The sequence below is a fragment of the Dendrobates tinctorius genome, unplaced genomic scaffold (genome assembly GCF_039654945.1).
Source record: "Dendrobates tinctorius isolate UK_male_01 unplaced genomic scaffold, ASM3965494v1 ptg000189l, whole genome shotgun sequence".
NCBI classification, from domain to species: Eukaryota; Metazoa; Chordata; class Amphibia; order Anura; family Dendrobatidae; genus Dendrobates; species Dendrobates tinctorius.
The window spans coordinates 5,622,844-5,644,480 of NW_027361856.1; positions in this window are offsets into that span (position 1 = coordinate 5,622,844).

Consider the following 21,637-nt stretch of genomic DNA (forward strand, 5'->3'; position numbering starts at 1 on the left):
AACGCATATGTGCGCATGCGTTTTTTCCCCTATATTTAACATGGGTGCGCATACCTGCGCGCTTGTAAGCGCATGTATGCGATTTTCATGCGCTGCGTTTTTTTGGGGTGTGCGTTTGGATTTTCCAGACGCAGCATGTTGCATTTTTTGGCCCTGCAAAAAAGCGCATGCGCACATATGCGCACGTTTTGCGCTAAAAATGGCCATTATAGCCTATGGATGCGCATATGTGCGCACTGGCATGCTCATGTATGCGTTTTTTTGCATATGCGTTTTTTTTTTTTAACCATGGAATTTAGGGGTTTGGGTTAGAGTTAGGGTTAGTTAAGGGGGTTTAGGGTTGGGGTTTGGGTCAGGGTTAGGGTTAAGTATGGTTTGGTTAAGGGTTAGGGTCAGGGTTAGGGTCAGGATTAGGGTTAAGTATGGTTTGGTTAAGGGTTAGGGTCAGGGTTAGGGTTATGGTTAGGGTCAGGGTTAGGGTCAGGGTTAGGGTCAGGGTTAGGGTTAAGTATGGTTTTGTTAAGGGTTAGGGTCAGGGTTAGGGTCAGGATTAGGGTTAAGTATGGTTTGGTTAAGGGTTAGGGTCAGGGTTAAGGTTAGGGTTAGGGTCAGGGTTAGGGTTAAGTATGGTTTTGTTAAGGGTCAGGGTCAGGGTTAGGGTCAGGGTTAGGGTCAGGGTTAGGGTTATGGTCAGGGTTAGGGTCAGGGTTAGGGTTAAGTATGGTTTTGTTAAGGGTTAGGGTCAGGGTTAGGGTCAGGGTTAGGGTTAGTTAGGGTTTAGGGTTTGGGTTAGGGTTAAGTAGGGTTAGGGTCAGGGTTAGGGTTAGGGTCAGGGTTAGGGTTAGTAAAGTCATGGTTTGGGTTAGTGTGAGGGGCCACCTAATGTTGGAAAAAAACGCAAACGCGGTAAAAACGCACTAAAAACGCATACAAACGCATAAAAACGCTGCGTTTTTTTCATGCATGCTCATAAAAATGCTTGAAAAAAACGCAGCAGTTGTATGCTTTTGTATGCGTTTTTTCAATGCGTTTTTTTGCGGGAAAAACGCGCTGCAAAAAAAAGCAAGTGTGAAACTAGCCTTAGTGTGACGGGGCCTTAAGGCTAGCTTCAGACTAGCGTTTCCGGGCGCAGCGCAGGGCCTCCGTGCAGCTCCGCCCCCGGCCGTGCCCCCTCTGGTCAGCTCCTCCTCGGTTCGCACATCGCTGCATGCGATCTGCACACTCTATCTTTAGGAAAAAATGAAAAAAGAAACACAATAATGTGTAATAAAGAATATTATACAACAAGGTATAAATTAATAAATAACCGATGTGTTTCTTTCAAAGATGGATGGCAGACCATCCGGTATGCATAAGAACAAAACAAACTAGTGATGTGAATGAGAGAATCAGAATAATGAAGATGTATAAAAATAAAACATACATAATAAAATAAGCCTTTATTGTAAATTTGGCCAGACAACAACAACGGCAATAAAAATAAATAAGTATAAAAAAGGCAAGAAAAACCACTTATTGAATTAATCAACAAGTATCTATGCTTATAATGGTATCACCACTGTACAGCAAAAATAGTTCAGGTAAAGCATATGTAATGTTCCCCATGTTGAACAGCAAAGAGGCATATATAATAAGTGTAATAAATGGTGAAGTGATGATAATGACAATAAACAATAAAAATCATAAAGATAAATATATGTGTATATATAAATCAATATTAATAAATAGTGCAAAAAATGCTGTGAAAAAATTGTCTATATGTATATACTAGAGTTGAGCGACTTTGGTCGGATCGGGTTTCGTGAAACCCGAATGAAACAAAATAAGTTTCAGATGAAACTCGTCCGACTAGAGCAAAACAAAGTCGGAGTTTCGTCCGAAACCCCACCCCAATGCAAGTCAATGGGAAATAAAAGTCGGACGAAACTCCGACTTTTTTTGCTCTAGTCGGACGAGTTTCATCTGAAACTTATTTTGTTTCATTCGGGTTTCACGAAACCCGATCCGACCAAAGTCGCTCAACTCTAGTATATACCAAAAGTGAAAGCAGTGATGGTAAAATCAATAATAATAACGACAAAGCTCTTTGCTGAACAAACACAAAAGACGCTAAACAATAATAAAAATAGCGCTGTAAACAATAAGCTGAATATAGATATAAATCCAATATTCTTGAAGTAATGGTGCACTAATAAAATAGATAGTAAATGTGCACCATATAATGACTATACAAAAGGTCACTGAAAGGAGTCATGCAAAGCGCTATGTAGTAGAAGTGGGCCAAAGACAGGAATCAGGCAGCACACACGCTGGACAACGCTGCACAATAGAAATGGGCCGAATCAAATACAGACCCAGCACAAAAAAGCGCAAAAGGTAATAAGGCGCCTGTTAAAAACCGGAGAAAAGAGGAACCGGCCCGGATAATCCAGCACAATACAGCGCAGTGTGCTGCCCACAAGGCAATTGACCATGCAATGATGGGACCGATATACTAATAGGACATACCCTAATACAATGCCTATACAATAAGATATACAGCGCAATGCAACATAATGTATTACCTGAAAAGAAATAAGGCAGACAGTGGTGAGAGCGGTGTGCCTAAAGAACGCGCCCCGACGCGCGTTTCGGAAAATCTCCTTCGTCAGGGGGATGTTAATGAATCAATCAGAAGGTCTATTTATAGTCCACAGGTTCTGATGCATAGAGCAAAACGGCGCATGCGCCGTCACCGTCAACCCGAGACATGAAAGACAATTGACGTCATGCAATTAGTTAGTACACAGCCGTGCATATAATCAAGAGCATAAAGATGCCAATGCCTTGCAGTCTACCAGGACATCAGACAGCGATGCGCACAGCAATATACAAAACCTGAGTTTATAAATGCACATATATATCTCGTCTAAAACATATATATAATATAAATACCGAAGTAACAGTGATAGCCAATCACCAATGCAACACGGGGATAAATCTCTATATGAATATATAACTAATACATGGCAAAATAATAATAACAAAATATAGACATATAATCAGCATATATAATATATCAAAGTCAAGCACATAATCATAATAAACTGTGTATGACCAATAATACATAATAAAATAAAAATATAAAAAAATTATATAAACTTCACAAAAAAAGAGAAAGAGACAAAACCATGTACATGTACACAGATACATATATTAAAGATATCTATACAGAAAAATATTTATATAAGATGTGATACAGTCGTTATTATTATTGATTTTACCATCACTGCTTTCACTTTTGGTATATACATATAGACACAATTTTTTCACAGCATTTTTTGCACTATTTATTAATATTGATTTATATATACACATATATTTATCTTTATGATTTTTATTGTTTATTGTCATTATCATCACTTCACCATTTCTTACACTTATTATATATGCCTCTTTGCTGTTCAACATGGGGAACATTACATATGCTTTACCTGAACTATTTTTGCTGTACAGTGGTGATACCATTATAAGCATAGATACTTGTTGATTAATTCAATAAGTGGTTTTTCTTGCCTTTTTTTATACTTATTTATTTTTATTGCCGTTGTTGTTGTCTGGCCAAATTTACAATAAAGGCTTATTTTATTATGTATGTTTTATTTTTATACATCTTCATTATTCTGATTCTCTCATTCACATCACTAGTTTGTTTTGTTCTTACACCCCATCTTTAGCATAGGGTGCGCAGACCGTGCGCTAGGATGATTGTGAGTGCGCTGCTCCCTTTTGACGGTGCGCTGAGCGTGCCAAAATGCAACGTCAAAAGGGCGCAGCGCACTCCAAATCATCCTAGTGCATGGTTTGTGCACCCTATGCTACAGATAGGGTGTGCAGATCGCATGGAGCGATGTGCGACCCTAGAAGAATTGACCGCAGGGGGCGCTGCCGGGGGCGGAGCTGCACAGAGGCCCTGCGCTGCGCCCGGAAACACTAGTCTGAAGCGAGCCTAAACATTTTTCCTACACATTTAGCAAGCTTCGACGTAATGCTCCTGAACACTGGCTAGGACACTGTTAAATCCCTTCTCTGGCTTCCTCCATCAGCAGTAGGGCTCCTCTCAGACTGCAAATGATGAGCTCTCCTAGTTTTGCTAAGTTCTGTGTCTCTGAGTGGAGACTCTGAGTGGTAACATGGCAGAATCCGCAACGTGTGCACACACCCTAAATGTGCAGCGAGAGGCAGAAATGCGTGCTCCGGAATGCGTGGACACGCAGCACCTGGGAATAATGGCAACAGCTTACTATAGGTAGATTATGGATCACATGGCAGAGTGGCAAACGGTGGAGAGGCAGAAACGTGCGGAGACGCTGCACCTGTGAAAAGCGCGCCCAACACCTGTGAAATGCGCAGATGCTGCACCTGTGAAAAGCACGCCCAGCACCTGTGAAATGCGCAGACGCTGCACCTGTGAAAAGCGCGCCCAGCACCTGCAAAATGCGCAGACGCTGCACCTGTGAAAAGCGCGCCCAGCAACTGTGAAATGCAGACGCTGCACTTGTGAAAAGCGCGCCCAGCACCTGTGAAATGCGCATACGTTGCACCTGTGAAAAGCGCACCCAGCACCTGTGAAATGCGCAGACGCTGCACCGGTGAAAAGCGAGCCCAGCACCTGCAAATTGTACAGACGCTGCAACTGTGAAAAGCGCGCCCAGCACCTGTGAAATGCGCAGACGCTGCACCTGTGAAAAGCGGGCCCAGCACCTGTGAAATGCGCAGACGTTGCATCGGTGAATTGCACGCAGAGCACCTGCAAAATGCGCAGACGCTGCACCTGTGAAAAGCGCGCCCAGGACCTGTGAAATGCGCAGACGCTGCCCTGTGAAAAGCGCACCCAGCACCTGCGAAATGCAGACGCTGCACCTGTGAAAAGCGCGCCCAGCACCTGTGAAATGCGCAGACGCTGCACCTGTGAAAAGCTCGCCCAGCACATGTGAAATGCGCAGACGCTGCACCTGTGAAAAGCGCGCCCAGCACCTGTGAAATGCACAGACGCTGCACCTGTGAAAAGCGCACCCAGCACCTGTGAAATGCAGCCGCTGCACCTGAGAAAAGCGCGCCCAGCTCCAGTGAAATGCAGACGCTGCACCTGTGAAAAGTGCGCCCAGCACCTGTGAACTGCGCAGACGCTGCACCAGTGAAAAGCGCGCCCAGCACCTGTGAAATGCGCAGACACTGCACCGGTGAAAAGCGCGCCCAGCACCTGTGAAATGCGCAGATGCTGCACCTGTGAAAAGCGAAGACGCTGCACCTGTGAAAAGCGCAGACGCTGCACCTGTGAAAAGCGAGCCCAGCACCTGAGAAATGCGCAGACGCTGCACCGGTGAAAAGCGAGCCCAGCACCTGCAAAATGTACAGACGCTGCAACTGTGAAAAGCGCAGGCGCTGCACCTGTGAAAAGCGAGCCCAGCACCTGTGAAATGCGCAGACGCTGCACCGGTGAAAAGCGCGCCCAGCACCTGTGAAATGCAGACGCTGCACCTGTGAAAAGCGTGCCCAGCACCTGTGAAATGCAGACGCTGCACCTGTGAAAAGTGCGCCCAGCACCTGTGAAATGCGCAGACACTGCACCTGTGAAAAGTGCGCCCAGCACCTGTGAAATGCGCAGACGCTGCATCTCTGAAAATCGCGCCCAGCACCTGTGAAATGCGCAGACACTGCATCGGTGAAAAGCGCGCCCAGCACCTGTGAAATGCGCAGATGCTGCACCTGTGAAAAGCGCAGACGCTGCACCTGTGAAAAGTGCAGACGCTGCACCTGTGAAAAGCGAGCCCAGCACCTGTGAAATGTGCAGACGCTGCACCTGTCAAACACGCCCGGCACCTGTGAAATGCGCAGACGCTGCACCGCTGAAAAGCGCGCCCAGAACCTGTGAAATGCAGACGCTGCACCTGTGAAAACCGCGCCCAGAACCTATGAAATGCAGACGCTGCACCTGTGAAAAGCGCGCCCAGCACCTGTGAAATGCGCAGAAGCTGCACCTGTGAAAAGCGCGCCCAGCACCTGTGAAATGCACAGACGCTGCACCTGTCAAACACGCCCAGCACCTGTGAAATGCGCAGACGCTGCACCCTTTGAAAAGCGCGCCCAGAACCTGTGAAATGCAGACGCTGCACCTGTGAAATGCGCAGACACTGCACCGGTGAAAAACGCGCCCAGCACCTGTGAAATGCACAGACGCTGCACCTGTGAAAAGCGCAGACGCTGCACCTGTGAAAAGCGAGCCCAGCACCTGTGAAATGTGCAGACGCTGCACCTGTCAAACAAGCCAAGCACCTGTGAAATGCGCAGACGCTGCACCTCTGAAAAGCGCGCCCAGCACCGGCAAAATGCGCAGACGCTGCACCTGTGAAAAGCGCGCCCAGAACCCGTGAAATGCAGACGCTGCACCTGTAAAAAGCGCGGCCAGCACCTGTGAAATGCGCAGAAGCTGCATCTGTGAAAAGCGCGCCCAGCACCTGCAAAATGCGAGCCCAGCACCTGTGAAATACGCAGACGCTGCACCTGTGAAAAGCGCGCCCAGCACCTGTGAAATGCGCAGACGTTGCATCGGTGAATTGCACGCCCAGCACCTGCAAAATGCGCAGACGCTGCATCTGTGAAAAGCGCGCCCAGCACCTGTGAAATGCGCAGACGCTGCAGCGGTGAAAAGCGAGCCCAGCACCTGTGAAATGCAGACGCTGCACCTGTGAAAAGCGTGCCCAGCACCTGTGAAATGCAGACGCTGCACCTGTGAAAAGCGCGCCCAGCACCTGTGAAATGCGCAGACGCTGCACCAGTGAAAAGCGCGCCCAGCACCTGTGAAATGCGCAGACACTGCACCGATGAAAAGCGCGCCCAGCACCTGTGAAATGGAGACGCTGCACCTGTGAAAAGCGAGCCCAGAACCTCTAAAATGCACGCCCAGCATCTGCAAAATGCGCAGACGCTGCACCTGTGAAAAGCGCGCCCAGGACCTGTGAAATGCGCAGACGCTGCACCTGTGAAAAGCGTGCCCAGCACCTGTGAAATGCGCAGACGCTGCACCGGTGAAAAGCACGCCCAGCACCTGCAAAATGCGCAGACGCTGCCCCTGTGAAAAGCGCGCCCAGCACCTGTGAAATGCAGACGCTGCACCTGTGAAAAGCGCGCCCAGCACCTGTGAAATGCGCAGACGCTGCACCTGTGAAAAGCGCGCCCAGCACCTGTGAAATGCGCAGACGCTGCACCTGTGAAAAGCGCGCCCAGCACCTGTGAAATGCGCAGACGCTGCACCGGTGAAAAGCGCACCCAGCACCTGTGAAATGCAGACGCTGCACCTGTGAAAAGCGCGCCCAACACCTGTGAAATGCAGACGCTGCACCTGTGAAAAGCGCGCCCAGCACCTGTGAAATGCGCAGACACTGCACCGGTGAAAAGCGCGCCCAGCACCTGTCAAATGCGCAGATGCTGCACCTGTGAAAAGCGCAGACGCTGCACCTGTGAAAAGCGAGCCCAGCACCTGTGAAATGCGCAGACGCTGCACCTGTGTAAAGCGAGCCCAGCACCTGCAAAATGTACAGACGCTGCAACTGTGAAAAGCGCAGACGCTGCACCTGTGAAAAGCGAGCCCAGCACCTGTGAAATGCGCAGACGCTGCACCGATGAAAAGCGCGCCCAGCACCTGTGAAATGCAGACGCTGCACCTGTTAAAAGCGAGCCCAGCACCTGTGAAATGCAGACGCTGCACCTGTGAAAAGTGCGCCCAGCACCTGTGAAATGCGCAGACGCTGCACCTGTGAAAAGCGCGCCCAGCACCTGTGAAATGCGCAGACACTGCACCTGTGAAAAACGAAGACGCTGCACCTGTGAAAAGTGCAGATGCTGCACCTGTGAAAAGCGAGCCCAGCACCTGTGAAATGCGCAGACGCTGCATCAGTGAAAAGCGAGCCCAGCACCTGCAAAATGTACAGACGCTGCAACTGTGAAAAGCGCAGACGCTGCACCTGTGAAAAGCGAGCCCAGCACCTGTGAAATGCGCAGACGCTGCACCGGTGAAAAGCATGCCCAGCACCTGTGAAATGCTGACGCTGCACCTGTGAAAAGCACGCCCAGCACCTGTGAAATGCAGACTCTGCACCTGTGAAAAGTGCGCCCAGCACCTGTGAAATGCGCAGATGCTGCATCTGTGAAAAGCGCGCCCAGCACCTGTGAAATGCGCAGACACTGCACCGGTGAAAAGCACGCCCAGCACCTGTGAAATGCGCAGACGCTGCACCTGTGAAAAGTGCAGACGCTGCACCTGTGAAAAGCGAGCCCAGCACCTGTGAAATGTGCAGACGCTGCACCTGTCAAACACTCCCAGCACCTGTGAAATGCGCAGACGCTGCACCGCTGAAAAGCGCGGCCAGAACCTGTGAAATGCAGATGCTGCACCTGTGAAAAGCACGCCCAGAACCTGTGAAATGCAGACGCTGCACCTGTGACAAGCGCGCCCAGCACTTGTGAAATGCGCAGAAGCTGCACCTGTGAAAAGCGTGCCCAGCACCTGTGAAATGCGCAGACGCTGCACCTGTGAAAAGTGCGCCCAGCACCTGTGAAATGCGCAGACGCTGCACCTGTCAAACACGCCCAGCACCTGTGAAATGCGCAGACGCTGCACCCTTTGAAAAGCGCGCCCAGAACCTGTGAAATGCAGACGCTGCACCTGTGAAAAGCGCAGACGCTGCACCTGTGAAAAGCGAGCCCAGCACCTGTGAAAAGCGCAGACGCTGCACCTGTGAAAAGTGCAGATGCTGCACCTGTGAAAAGCGAGCCCAGCACCTGTGAAATGTGCAGACGCTGCACCTGTCAAACACGCCCGGCACCTGTGAAATGCGCAGAAGCTGCACCGCTGAAAAGCGCGCCCAGAACCTGTGAAATGCAGACGCTGCACCTGTGAAAAGCGCGCCCAGAACCTGTAAAATGCAGACGCTGCACCTGTGAAAAGCGCGCCCAGCACCTGTGAAATGAGCAGACGCTGCACCTGTGAAAAGCGCACCCAGCACCTGTGAAATGCGCAGACGCTGCACCTGTGAAAAGCGCAGACGCTGCACCTGTGAAAAGCGCAGACGCTGCACCTGTGAAAAGTGAGCCCAGCACCTGTGAAATGTGCAGACGCTGCACCTGTCAAACACGCCCAGCACCTGTGAAATGCGCAGGCGCTGCACCGCTGAAAAGCGCGCCCAGCACCTGCAAAATGCTCAGACGCTGCACCTGTGAAAAGCGCGCCCAGAGCCTGTGAAATGCAGACACTTCACCAGTGAAAAGCGCGCCCAGCACCTGTGAAATGCGCAGACACTGCATCGGTGAAAAGCACGCCCAGCACGTGTGAAATGCGCAGACGCTGCACCGGTGAAAAGCACGCCCAGCACCTGTGAAATGCAGACGCTGCACCTGTGGAAAGCGCGCCCAGCACCTGTGAAATGCGCAGACGCTGCACCTGTGAAAAGCACGCCCAGCACCTGTGAAATGCTCAGACGCTGCACCTGTGAAAAGCGCGCCCAGCAGCTGTGAAATGCGCAGAAGCTGCACTGGTGAAAAGCACGCCCAGCACCTGCAAAATGCGCAGACGCTGCACCTGTGAAAAGCGCACCCAGCACCTGTGAAATATGCACCCAGCACCACTGAAATGCGCAGACGCTGCACCGGTGAAAAGCGAGCCCAGCACCTGCAAAATGTACAGACGCTGCAACTGTGAAAAGCGCGCCCAGCACCTGTGAAATGCGCAGACACTGCACCTGTGAAAAGCCCGCCCAGCACCTGAGAAATGCGCAGACGATGCATCGGTGAATTGCATGCCCAGCATCTGCAAAATGCGCAGACGCTGCACCTGTGAAAAGCGCGCCCAGGACCTGTGAAATGCGCAGACGCTGCACCTGTGAAAAGCGTGCCCAGCACCTGTGAAATGCGCAGACGCTGCACCGGTGAAAAGCACGCCCAGCACCTGCAAAATGCACAGACGCTGCCCCTGTGAAAAGCGCACCCAGCACCTGTGAAATGCAGACGCTGCACCTGTGAAAAGCGCGCCCAGCACCTGTGAAATGCGCAGACGCTGCACCTGTGAAAAGCGCGCCCAGCACCTGTGAAATGCGCAGACGCTGCACCTGTGAAAAGCGCGCCCAGCACCTGTGAAATGCGCAGACGCTGCACCGGTGAAAAGCGCACCCAGCACCTGTGAAATGCAGACGCTGCACCTGTGAAAAGCGCGCCCAACACCTGTGAAATGCAGACGCTGCACCTGTGAAAAGTGCGCCCAGCAACTGTGAAATGCGCAGACGCTGCACCTGTGAAAAGCGCGCCCAGCACCTGTGAAATGCGCAGACACTGCACCGGTGAAAAGCGCGCCCAGCACCTGTCAAATGCGCAGACGCTGCACCTGTGAAAAGCGAAGACGCTGCACCTGTGAAAAGCGCAGACGCTGCACCTGTGAAAAGCGAGCCCAGCACCTGTGAAATGCGCAGACGCTGCACCTGTGAAAAGCAAGCCCAGCACCTGCAAAATGTACAGACGCTGCAACTGTGAAAAGCGCAGATGCTGCACCTGTGAAAAGCGAGCCCAGCACCTGTGAAATGCGCAGACGCTGCACCGATGAAAAGCGCGCCCAGCACCTGTGAAATGCAGACGCTGCACCTGTTAAAAGCGAGCCCAGCACCTGCAAAATGTACAGACGCTGCAACTGTGAAAAGCGTGCCCAGCACCTGTGAAATGCGCAGACACTGCACCTGTGAAAAGCCCGCCCAGCACCTGTGAAATGCGCAGACGCTGCACCTGTGAAAAGCGAAGACGCTGCACCTGTGAAAAGTGCAGATGCTGCACCTGTGAAAAGCGAGCCCAGCACCTGTGAAATGCGCAGACGCTGCATCGGTGAAAAGCGAGCCCAGCACCTGCAAAATGTACAGACGCTGCAACTGTGAAAAGCGCAGACGCTGCACCTGTGAAAAGCGAGCCCAGCACCTGTGAAATGCGCAGACGCTGCACCGGTGAAAAGCACGCCCAGCACCTGTGAAATGCAGACGCTGCACCTGTGAAAAGCACGCCCAGCACCTGTGAAATGCAGACGCTGCACCTGTGAAAAGTGCGCCCAGCACCTGTGAAATGCGCAGATGCTGCATCTGTGAAAAGCGCGCCCAGCACCTGTGAAATGCGCAGACACTGCACCGGTGAAAAGCGAGCCCAGCACCTGTGAAATGCGCAGACGCTGCACCGGTGAAAAGCATGCCCAGCACCTGTGAAATGCTGACGCTGCACCTGTGAAAAGCACGCCCAGCACCTGTGAAATGCAGACTCTGCACCTGTGAAAAGTGCGCCCAGCACCTGTGAAATGCGCAGATGCTGCATCTGTGAAAAGCGCGCCCAGCACCTGTGAAATGCGCAGACACTGCACCGGTGAAAAGCACGCCCAGCACCTGTGAAATGCGCAGACGCTGCACCTGTGAAAAGTGCAGACGCTGCACCTGTGAAAAGCGAGCCCAGCACCTGTGAAATGTGCAGACGCTGCACCTGTCAAACACTCCCAGCACCTGTGAAATGCGCAGACGCTGCACCGCTGAAAAGCGCGGCCAGAACCTGTGAAATGCAGATGCTGCACCTGTGAAAAGCACGCCCAGAACCTGTGAAATGCAGACGCTGCACCTGTGACAAGCGCGCCCAGCACTTGTGAAATGCGCAGAAGCTGCACCTGTGAAAAGCGCGCCCAGCACCTGTGAAATGCGTGCCCAGCACCTGTGAAATGCGCAGACGCTGCACCTGTGAAAAGTGCGCCCAGCACCTGTGAAATGCGCAGACGCTGCACCTGTCAAACACGCCCAGCACCTGTGAAATGCGCAGACGCTGCACCCTTTGAAAAGCGCGCCCAGAACCTGTGAAATGCAGACGCTGCACCTGTGAAAAGCGCAGACGCTGCACCTGTGAAAAGCGAGCCCAGCACCTGTGAAAAGCGCAGACGCTGCACCTGTGAAAAGTGCAGATGCTGCACCTGTGAAAAGCGAGCCCAGCACCTGTGAAATGTGCAGACGCTGCACCTGTCAAACACGCCCGGCACCTGTGAAATGCGCAGAAGCTGCACCGCTGAAAAGCGCGCCCAGAACCTGTGAAATGCAGACGCTGCACCTGTGAAAAGCGCGCCCAGAACCTGTAAAATGCAGACGCTGCACCTGTGAAAAGCGCGCCCAGCACCTGTGAAATGAGCAGACGCTGCACCTGTGAAAAGCGCACCCAGCACCTGTGAAATGCGCAGACGCTGCACCTGTGAAAAGCGCAGACGCTGCACCTGTGAAAAGCGCAGACGCTGCACCTGTGAAAAGTGAGCCCAGCACCTGTGAAATGTGCAGACGCTGCACCTGTCAAACACGCCCAGCACCTGTGAAATGCGCAGGCGCTGCACCGCTGAAAAGCGCGCCCAGCACCTGCAAAATGCTCAGACGCTGCACCTGTGAAAAGCGCGCCCAGAGCCTGTGAAATGCAGACACTTCACCAGTGAAAAGCGCGCCCAGCACCTGTGAAATGCGCAGACACTGCATCGGTGAAAAGCACGCCCAGCACGTGTGAAATGCGCAGACGCTGCACCGGTGAAAAGCACGCCCAGCACCTGTGAAATGCAGACGCTGCACCTGTGGAAAGCGCGCCCAGCACCTGTGAAATGCGCAGACGCTGCACCTGTGAAAAGCACGCCCAGCACCTGTGAAATGCTCAGACGCTGCACCTGTGAAAAGCGCGCCCAGCAGCTGTGAAATGCGCAGAAGCTGCACTGGTGAAAAGCACGCCCAGCACCTGCAAAATGCGCAGACGCTGCACCTGTGAAAAGCGCACCCAGCACCTGTGAAATATGCACCCAGCACCAGTGAAATGCGCAGACGCTGCACCGGTGAAAAGCGAGCCCAGCACCTGCAAAATGTACAGACGCTGCAACTGTGAAAAGCACGCCCAGCACCTGTGAAATGCGCAGACACTGCACCTGTGAAAAGCCCGCCCAGCACCTGAGAAATGCGCAGACGATGCATCGGTGAATTGCACGCCCAGCATCTGCAAAATGCGCAGACGCTGCACCTGTGAAAAGCGCGCCCAGGACCTGTGAAATGCGCAGACGCTGCACCTGTGAAAAGCGTGCCCAGCACCTGTGAAATGCGCAGACGCTGCACCGGTGAAAAGCACGCCCAGCACCTGCAAAATGCACAGACGCTGCCCCTGTGAAAAGCGCACCCAGCACCTGTGAAATGCAGACGCTGCACCTGTGAAAAGCGCGCCCAGCACCTGTGAAATGCGCAGACGCTGCACCTGTGAAAAGCGCACCCAGCACCTGTGAAATGCGCAGACGCTGCACCTGTGAAAAGCACGCCCAGCACCTGTGAAATGCGCAGACGCTGCACCGGTGAAAAGCGCACCCAGCACCTGTGAAATGCAGACGCTGCACCTGTGAAAAGCGCGCCCAACACCTGTGAAATGCAGACGCTGCACCTGTGAAAAGTGCGCCCAGCAACTGTGAAATGCGCAGACGCTGCACCTGTGAAAAGCGCGCCCAGCACCTGTGAAATGCGCAGACACTGCACCGGTGAAAAGCGCGCCCAGCACCTGTCAAATGCGCAGACGCTGCACCTGTGAAAAGCGAAGACGCTGCACCTGTGAAAAGCGCAGACGCTGCACCTGTGAAAAGCGAGCCCAGCACCTGTGAAATGCGCAGACGCTGCACCTGTGAAAAGCAAGCCCAGCACCTGCAAAATGTACAGACGCTGCAACTGTGAAAAGCGCAGATGCTGCACCTGTGAAAAGCGAGCCCAGCACCTGTGAAATGCGCAGACGCTGCACCGATGAAAAGCGCGCCCAGCACCTGTGAAATGCAGACGCTGCACCTGTTAAAAGCGAGCCCAGCACCTGCAAAATGTACAGACGCTGCAACTGTGAAAAGCGTGCCCAGCACCTGTGAAATGCGCAGACACTGCACCTGTGAAAAGCCCGCCCAGCACCTGTGAAATGCGCAGACGCTGCACCTGTGAAAAGCGAAGACGCTGCACCTGTGAAAAGTGCAGATGCTGCACCTGTGAAAAGCGAGCCCAGCACCTGTGAAATGCGCAGACGCTGCATCGGTGAAAAGCGAGCCCAGCACCTGCAAAATGTACAGACGCTGCAACTGTGAAAAGCGCAGACGCTGCACCTGTGAAAAGCGAAGACGCTGCACCTGTGAAAAGTGCAGATGCTGCACCTGTGAAAAGCGAGCCCAGCACCTGTGAAATGCGCAGACGCTGCATCGGTGAAAAGCGAGCCCAGCACCTGTGAAATGTGCAGACGCTGCACCTGTCAAACACTCCCAGCACCTGTGAAATGCGCAGACGCTGCACCGCTGAAAAGCGCGCCCAGAACCTGAGAAATGCAGACGCTGCACCTGTGAAAAGCACGCCCAGAACCTGTGAAATGCAGACGCTGCACCTGTGACAAGCGCGCCCAGCACTTGTGAAATGCGCAGAAGCTGCACCTGTGAAAAGCGCGCCCAGCACCTGTGAAATGCGCGCCCAGCACCTGTGAAATGCGCAGACGCTGCACCTGTGAAAAGTGCGCCCAGCACCTGTGAAATGCGCAGACGCTGCACCTGTCAAACACGCCCAGCACCTGTGAAATGCGCAGACGCTGCACCCTTTGAAAAGCGCGCCCAGAACCTGTGAAATGCAGACGCTGCACCTGTGAAATGCGCAGACACTGCATCGGTGAAAAGCGCGCCCAGCACCTGTGAAATGCGCAGGCGCTGCACCTGTGAAAAGCGCAGACGCTGCACCTGTGAAAAGCGAGCCCAGCACCTGTGAAAAGCGCAGACGCTGCACCTGTGAAAAGTGCAGACGCTGCACCTGTGAAAAGCGAGCCCAGCACCTGTGAAATGTGCAGACGCTGCACCTGTCAAACACGCCCGACACCTGTGAAATGCGCAGAAGCTGCACCGCTGAAAAGCGCGCCCAGAACCTGTGAAATGCAGACGCTGCACCTGTGGAAAGCGCGCCCAGAACCTGTGAAATGCAGACGCTGCACCTGTGAAAAGCGCGCCCAGCACCTGTGAAATGCGCAGAAGCTGCACCTGTGAAAAGCGCGCCCAGCACCTGTGAAATGCGCAGACGCTGCACCTGTGAAACACGCCCGGCACCTGTGAAATGCGCAGACGCTGCACCATTTGAAAAGCGCGCCCAGAACCTGTGAAATGCAGACGCTGCACCTGTGAAATGCGCAGACACTGCACCGGTGAAAAGCACGCCCAGCACCTGTGAAATGCGCAGACGCTGCACCTGTGAAAAGCGCAGATGCTGCACATGTGAAAAGCGAGCCCAGTACCTGCAAAATGTACAGACGCTGCAACTGTGAAAAGCGCAGACGCTGCACCTGTGAAAAGCGAGCCCAGCACCTGTGAAATGCGCAGACGCTGCACCGATGAAAAGCGCGCCCAGCACCTGTGAAATGCAGACGCTGCACCTGTTAAAAGCGAGCCCAGCACCTGCAAAATGTACAGACGCTGCAACTGTGAAAAGCGCGCCCAGCACCTGTGAAATGCGCAGACACTGCACCTGTGAAAAGCCCGCCCAGCACCTGTGAAATGCGCAGATGCTGCACCTGTGAAAAGCGAAGACGCTGCACCTGTGAAAAGTGCAGATGCTGCACCTGTGAAAAGCGAGCCCAGCACCTGTGAAATGCGCAGACGCTGCATCGGTGAAAAGCGAGCCCAGCACCTGCAAAATGTACAGACGCTGCAACTGTGAAAAGCGCAGACGCTGCACCTGTGAAAAGCGAGCCCAGCACCTGTGAAATGCGCAGACGCTGCACCGGTGAAAAGCACGCCCAGCACCTGTGAAATGCAGACGCTGCACCTGTGAAAAGCACGCCCAGCACCTGTGAAATGCAGACGCTGCACCTGTGAAAAGTGCGCCCAGCACCTGTGAAATGCGCAGATGCTGCATCTGTGAAAAGCGCGCCCAGCACCTGTGAAATGCGCAGAAGCTGCACTTGTGAAAAGCGCGCCCAGCACCTGTGAAATGCGCGCCCAGCACCTGTGAAATGCGCAGACGCTGCACCTGTGAAAAGTGCGCCCAGCACCTGTGAAATGCGCAGACGCTGCACCTGTTGAACACGCCCAGCACCTGTGAAATGCGCAGACGCTGCACCCTTTGAAAAGCGCGCCCAGAACCTGTTAAATGCAGACGCTGCACCTGTGAAATGCGCAGACACTGCACCGGTGAAAAGCGCGCCCAGCACCTGTGAAATGCGCAGGCGCTGCACCTGTGAAAAGCGCAGACGCTGCACCTGTGAAAAGCGAGCCCAGCACCTGTGAAAAGCGCAGACGCTGCACTTGTGAAAAGTGCAGACGCTGCACCTGTGAAAAGCGAGCCCAGCTCCTGTGAAATGTGCAGACGCTGCACCTGTCAAACACGCCCGGCACCTGTGAAATGCGCAGAAGCTGCACCGCTGAAAAGCGCGCCCAGAACCTGTGAAATGCAGACGCTGCACCTGTGAAAAGCGCGCCCAGCACCTGTGAAATGCGCAGAAGCTACACCTGTGAAAAGCGCGCCCAGCACCTGTGAAATGCGCAGACGCTGCAACTGTGAAACACGCCCAGCACCTGTGAAATGCGCAGACGCTGCACCATTTGAAAAGCGCGCCCAGAACCTGTGAAATGCAGACGCTGCACCTGTGAAAAGCGCAGACACTGCACCGGTGAAAAGCGCGCCCAGAACCTGTGAAATGCAGACGCTGCACCTGTGAAATGCGCAGACACTGCACCGGTGAAAAGCGCGCCCAGCACCTGTGAAATGCGCAGACGCTGCAACTGTGAAAAGCGCAGACGCTGCACCTGTGAAAAGCGAGCCCAGCACCTGTGAAATGTGCAGACGCTGCACCTGTCAAACAAGCCCAGCACCTGTGAAATGCGCAGACGCTGCAATGATGAAAAGCGCGCCCAGCACCTGCAAAATGCACAGACGCTGCACATGTGAAAAGCGCGCCCAGAACCTGTGAAATGCAGACGCTGCACCTGTGAAAAGCGCGGCCAGCACCTGTGAAATGCGCAGAAGCTGCATCTGTGAAAAGCACGCCCAGCACCTGTAAAATGCGCGCCCAGCACCTGTAAAATGCGCAGACGCTGCACCTGTGAAAAGCGCGCCCAGCACCTGTGAAATGCGCAGACGTTGCATCGGTTAATTGCACGCCCAGCACCTGCAAAATGCGCAGACGCTACACCTGTGAAAAGCGCGCTCAGCACCTGTGAAATGCGCAGACGCTGCAGCGGTGAAAAGCGCGCCCAGCACCTGTGAAATGCAGACGCTGCACCTGTGAAAAGCGTGCCCAGCACCTGTGAAATGCAGACGCTGCATCTGTGAAAAGCGCGCCCAGCACCTGTGAAATGCGCAGAGGCTGCACCGGTGAAAAGCGCGCCCAGCACCTGTGAAATGCGCAGACGCTGCACCAGTGAAAAGCGCGCCCAGCACCTTTGAAATGCGCAGACACTGCACCGATGAAAAGCGCGCCCAGCACCTGTGAAATGGAGACGATGCACCTGTGAAAAGCGCACCCAGAACCTGTGAAATGCAGACGCTTCACCTGTGAAAAGCGCGCCCAGCACCTGTGAAATGCGCAGACGCTGCACCTGTGAAACGCGCGCCCAGCACCTGTGAAATGCTCAGACGCTGCACCTGTAAAAAGCGCGCCCACCAGCTGCGAAATGCGCAAACGCTGCACCTGTGAAAAGCGCGCCCAGCACCTGTGAAATATGCGCCCAGCACCAGTGAAATGCGCAGACGCTGCACCGGTGAAAGGCGAGCCCATCACCTGCAAAATGTACAGACGCTGCAACTGTGAAAAGCGCTCCCAGCACCTGTGAAATGCGCAGACGCTGCACCTGTGAAAAGCCCGCCCAGCACCTGAGAAATGCGCAGACGATGCATCGGTGAATTGCACGCCCAGCACCTGCAAAATGCGCAGACGCTGCACCTGTGAAAAGCGCGACCAGGACCTGTGAAATGCGCAGACGCTGCACCGGTGAAAAACACGCCCAGCACCTGCAAAATGCGCAGACGCTGCCCCTGTGAAAAGCGCGCCCAGCACCTGTGAAATGCAGACGCTGCACCTGTGAAAATCGCGCCCAGCACCTGTGAAATGCGCAGACGCTGCACCTGTGAAAAGCGCGCCCAGCACCTGTGAAATGCGCAGACGCTGCACCTGTGAAAAGCGCGCCCAGCACCTGTGAAATGCGCAGACGCTGCACCGGTGAAAAGCGCACCTAGCACCTGTGAAATGCAGACGCTGCACCTGTGAAAAGCGCGCCCAACACCTGTGAAATGCAGACGCTGCACCTGTGAAAAGTGCGCCCAGCAACTGTGAAATGCGCAGACGCTGCACCTGTGAAAAGCGCGCCCAGCACCTGTGAAATGCGCAGACACTGCACCAGTGAAAAGCGCGCCCAGCACCTGTGAAATGCGCAGACGCTGCACCTGTGAAAAGCGAAGACGCTGCACCTGTGAAAAGCGCAGACGCTGCACCTGTGAAAATCGAGCCCAGCACCTGTGAAATGCGCAGACGCTGCACCTGTGAAAAGCGAGCCCAGCACCTGCAAAATGTACAGACGCTGCAACTGTGAAAAGCAGACGCTGCACCTGTGAAAAGCGAGAACAGCACCTGTGAAATGCGCAGACGCTGCACCGATGAAAAGCGCGCCCAGCACCTGTGAAATGCAGACGCTGCACCTGTTAAAAGCGAACCCAGCACCTGTGAAATGCAGACGCTGCACCTGTGAAAAGTGCGCCCAGCACCTGTGAAATGCGCAGACGCTGCACCTGTGAAAAGCGCGCCCAGCACCTGTGAAATGCGGAGACACTGCACTGGTGAAAAGCGCGCCCAGCACCTGTGAAATGCGCAGACGCTGCACCTGTGAAAAGCGAAGACGCTGCACCTGTGAAAAGCGCAGATGCTGCACCTGTGAAAAGCGAGCCCAGCACCTGTGAAATGCGCAGACTCTGCATCGGTGAAAAGCGAGCCCAGCACCTGCAAAATGTACAGACGCTGCAACTGTGAAAAGCGCAGACGCTGCACCTGTGAAAAGCGAGCCCAGCACCTGTGAAATGCGCAGACGCTGCACCGGTGAAAAGCACGCCCAGCACCTGTGAAATGCAGACACTGCACCTGTGAAAAGCGCGCCCAGCACCTGTGAAATGCAGACGCTGCACCTGTGAAAAGTGCGCCCAGCACCTGTGAAATGCGCAGACGCTGCATCTGTGAAAAGCGCGCCCAGCACCTGTGAAATGCGCAGACACTGCACCGGTGAAAAGCGCGCCCAGCACCTGTGAAATGCGCAGACTCTGCACCTGTGAAAAGCACAGACGCTGCACCTGTGAAAAGTGCAGACGCTGCAGCTGTGAAAAGCGAGCCCAGCACCTGTGAAATGTGCAGACGCTGCACCTGTCAAACACGCACAGCACCTGTGAAATGCGCAGACGCTGCACCGCTGAAAAGCGCGCCCAGAACCTGTGAAATGCAGACGCTGCACCTGTGAAAAGCACGCCCAGAACCTGTGAAATGCAGACGCTGCACCTGTGACAAGCGCGCCCAGCACCTGTGAAATGTGCGCCCAGCACCTGTGAAATGCGCAGACGCTGCACCTGTGAAAAGCGCGCCCAGCACCTGTGAAATGCGCAGACGCTGCACCTGTCAAACACGCCCAGCACCTGTGAAATGCGCAGACGCTGCACCCTTTGAAAAGCGCGCCCAGAACCTGTGAAATGCAGACGCTGCACCTGTGAAATGCGCAGACACTGCACCGGTGAAAAGCGCGCCCAGCACCTGTGAAATGCGCAGACGCTGCACCTGTGAAAAGCGCAGACGCTGCACCTGTGAAAAGCGAGCCCAGCACCTGTGAAATGTGCAGACGCTGCACCTGTCAAACAAGCCCACCACCTGTGAAATGCGCAGACGCTGCACCGCTGAAAAGCGCGCCCAGCTCCTGCAAAATGCGCAGACGCTGCACCTGTGAAAAGCGCGCCCAGAACCTGTGAAATGCAGACGCTGCACCTGTGAAAAGCGAGCCCAGCACCTGTGAAATGTGCAGACGCTGCACCTGTCAAACAAGCCCAGCACCTGTGAAATGCGCAGACGCTGCAATGATGAAAAGCGCGCCCAGCACCTGCAAAATGCACAGACGCTGCACATGTGAAAAGCGCGCCCAGAACCTGTGAAATGCAGACGCTGCACCTGTGAAAAGCGCGGCCAGCACCTGTGAAATGCGCAGAAGCTGCATCTGTGAAAAGCACGCCCAGCACCTGTAAAATGCGCGCCCAGCACCTGTAAAATGCGCAGACGCTGCACCTGTGAAAAGCGCGCCCAGCACCTGTGAAATGCGCAGACGTTGCATCGGTTAATTGCACGCCCAGCACCTGCAAAATGCGCAGACGCTACACCTGTGAAAAGCGCGCTCAGCACCTGTGAAATGCGCAGACGCTGCAGCGGTGAAAAGCGCGCCCAGCACCTGTGAAATGCAGACGCTGCACCTGTGAAAAGCGTGCCCAGCACCTGTGAAATGCAGACGCTGCATCTGTGAAAAGCGCGCCCAGCACCTGTGAAATGCGCAGAGGCTGCACCGGTGAAAAGCGCGCCCAGCACCTGTGAAATGCGCAGACGCTGCACCAGTGAAAAGCGCGCCCAGCACCTTTGAAATGCGCAGACACTGCACCGATGAAAAGCGCGCCCAGCACCTGTGAAATGGAGACGATGCACCTGTGAAAAGCGCACCCAGAACCTGTGAAATGCAGACGCTTCACCTGTGAAAAGCGCGCCCAGCACCTGTGAAATGCGCAGACGCTGCACCTGTAAAAAGCGCGCCCACCAGCTGCGAAATGCGCAAACGCTGCACCTGTGAAAAGCACGCCCAGCACCTGTGAAATATGCGCCCAGCACCAGTGAAATGCGCAGACGCTGCACCGGTGAAAGGCGAGCCCATCACCTGCAAAATGTACAGACGCTGCAACTGTGAAAAGCGCTCCCAGCACCTGTGAAATGCGCAGACGCTGCACCTGTGAAAAGCCCGCCCAGCACCTGAGAAATGCGCAGACGATGCATCGGTGAATTGCACGCCCAGCACCTGCAAAATGCGCAGACGCTGCACCTGTGAAAAGCGCGACCAGGACCTGTGAAATGCGCAGACGCTGCACCGGTGAAAAACACGCCCAGCACCTGCAAAATTCGCAGACGCTGCCCCTGTGAAAAGCGCGCCCAGCACCTGTGAAATGCAGACGCTGCACCTGTGAAAATCGCGCCCAGCACCTGTGAAATGCGCAGACGCTGCACCTGTGAAAAGCGCGCCCAGCACCTGTGAAATGCGCAGACGCTGCACCTGTGAAAAGCGCGCCCAGCACCTGTGAAATGCGCAGACGCTGCACCGGTGAAAAGCGCACCTAGCACCTGTGAAATGCAGACGCTGCACCTGTGAAAAGCGCGCCCAACACCAGTGAAATGCAGACGCTGCACCTGTGAAAAGTGCGCCCAGCAACTGTGAAATGCGCAGACGCTGCACCTGTGAAAAGCGCGCCCAGCACCTGTGAAATGCGCAGACACTGCACCAGTGAAAAGCGCGCCCAGCACCTGTGAA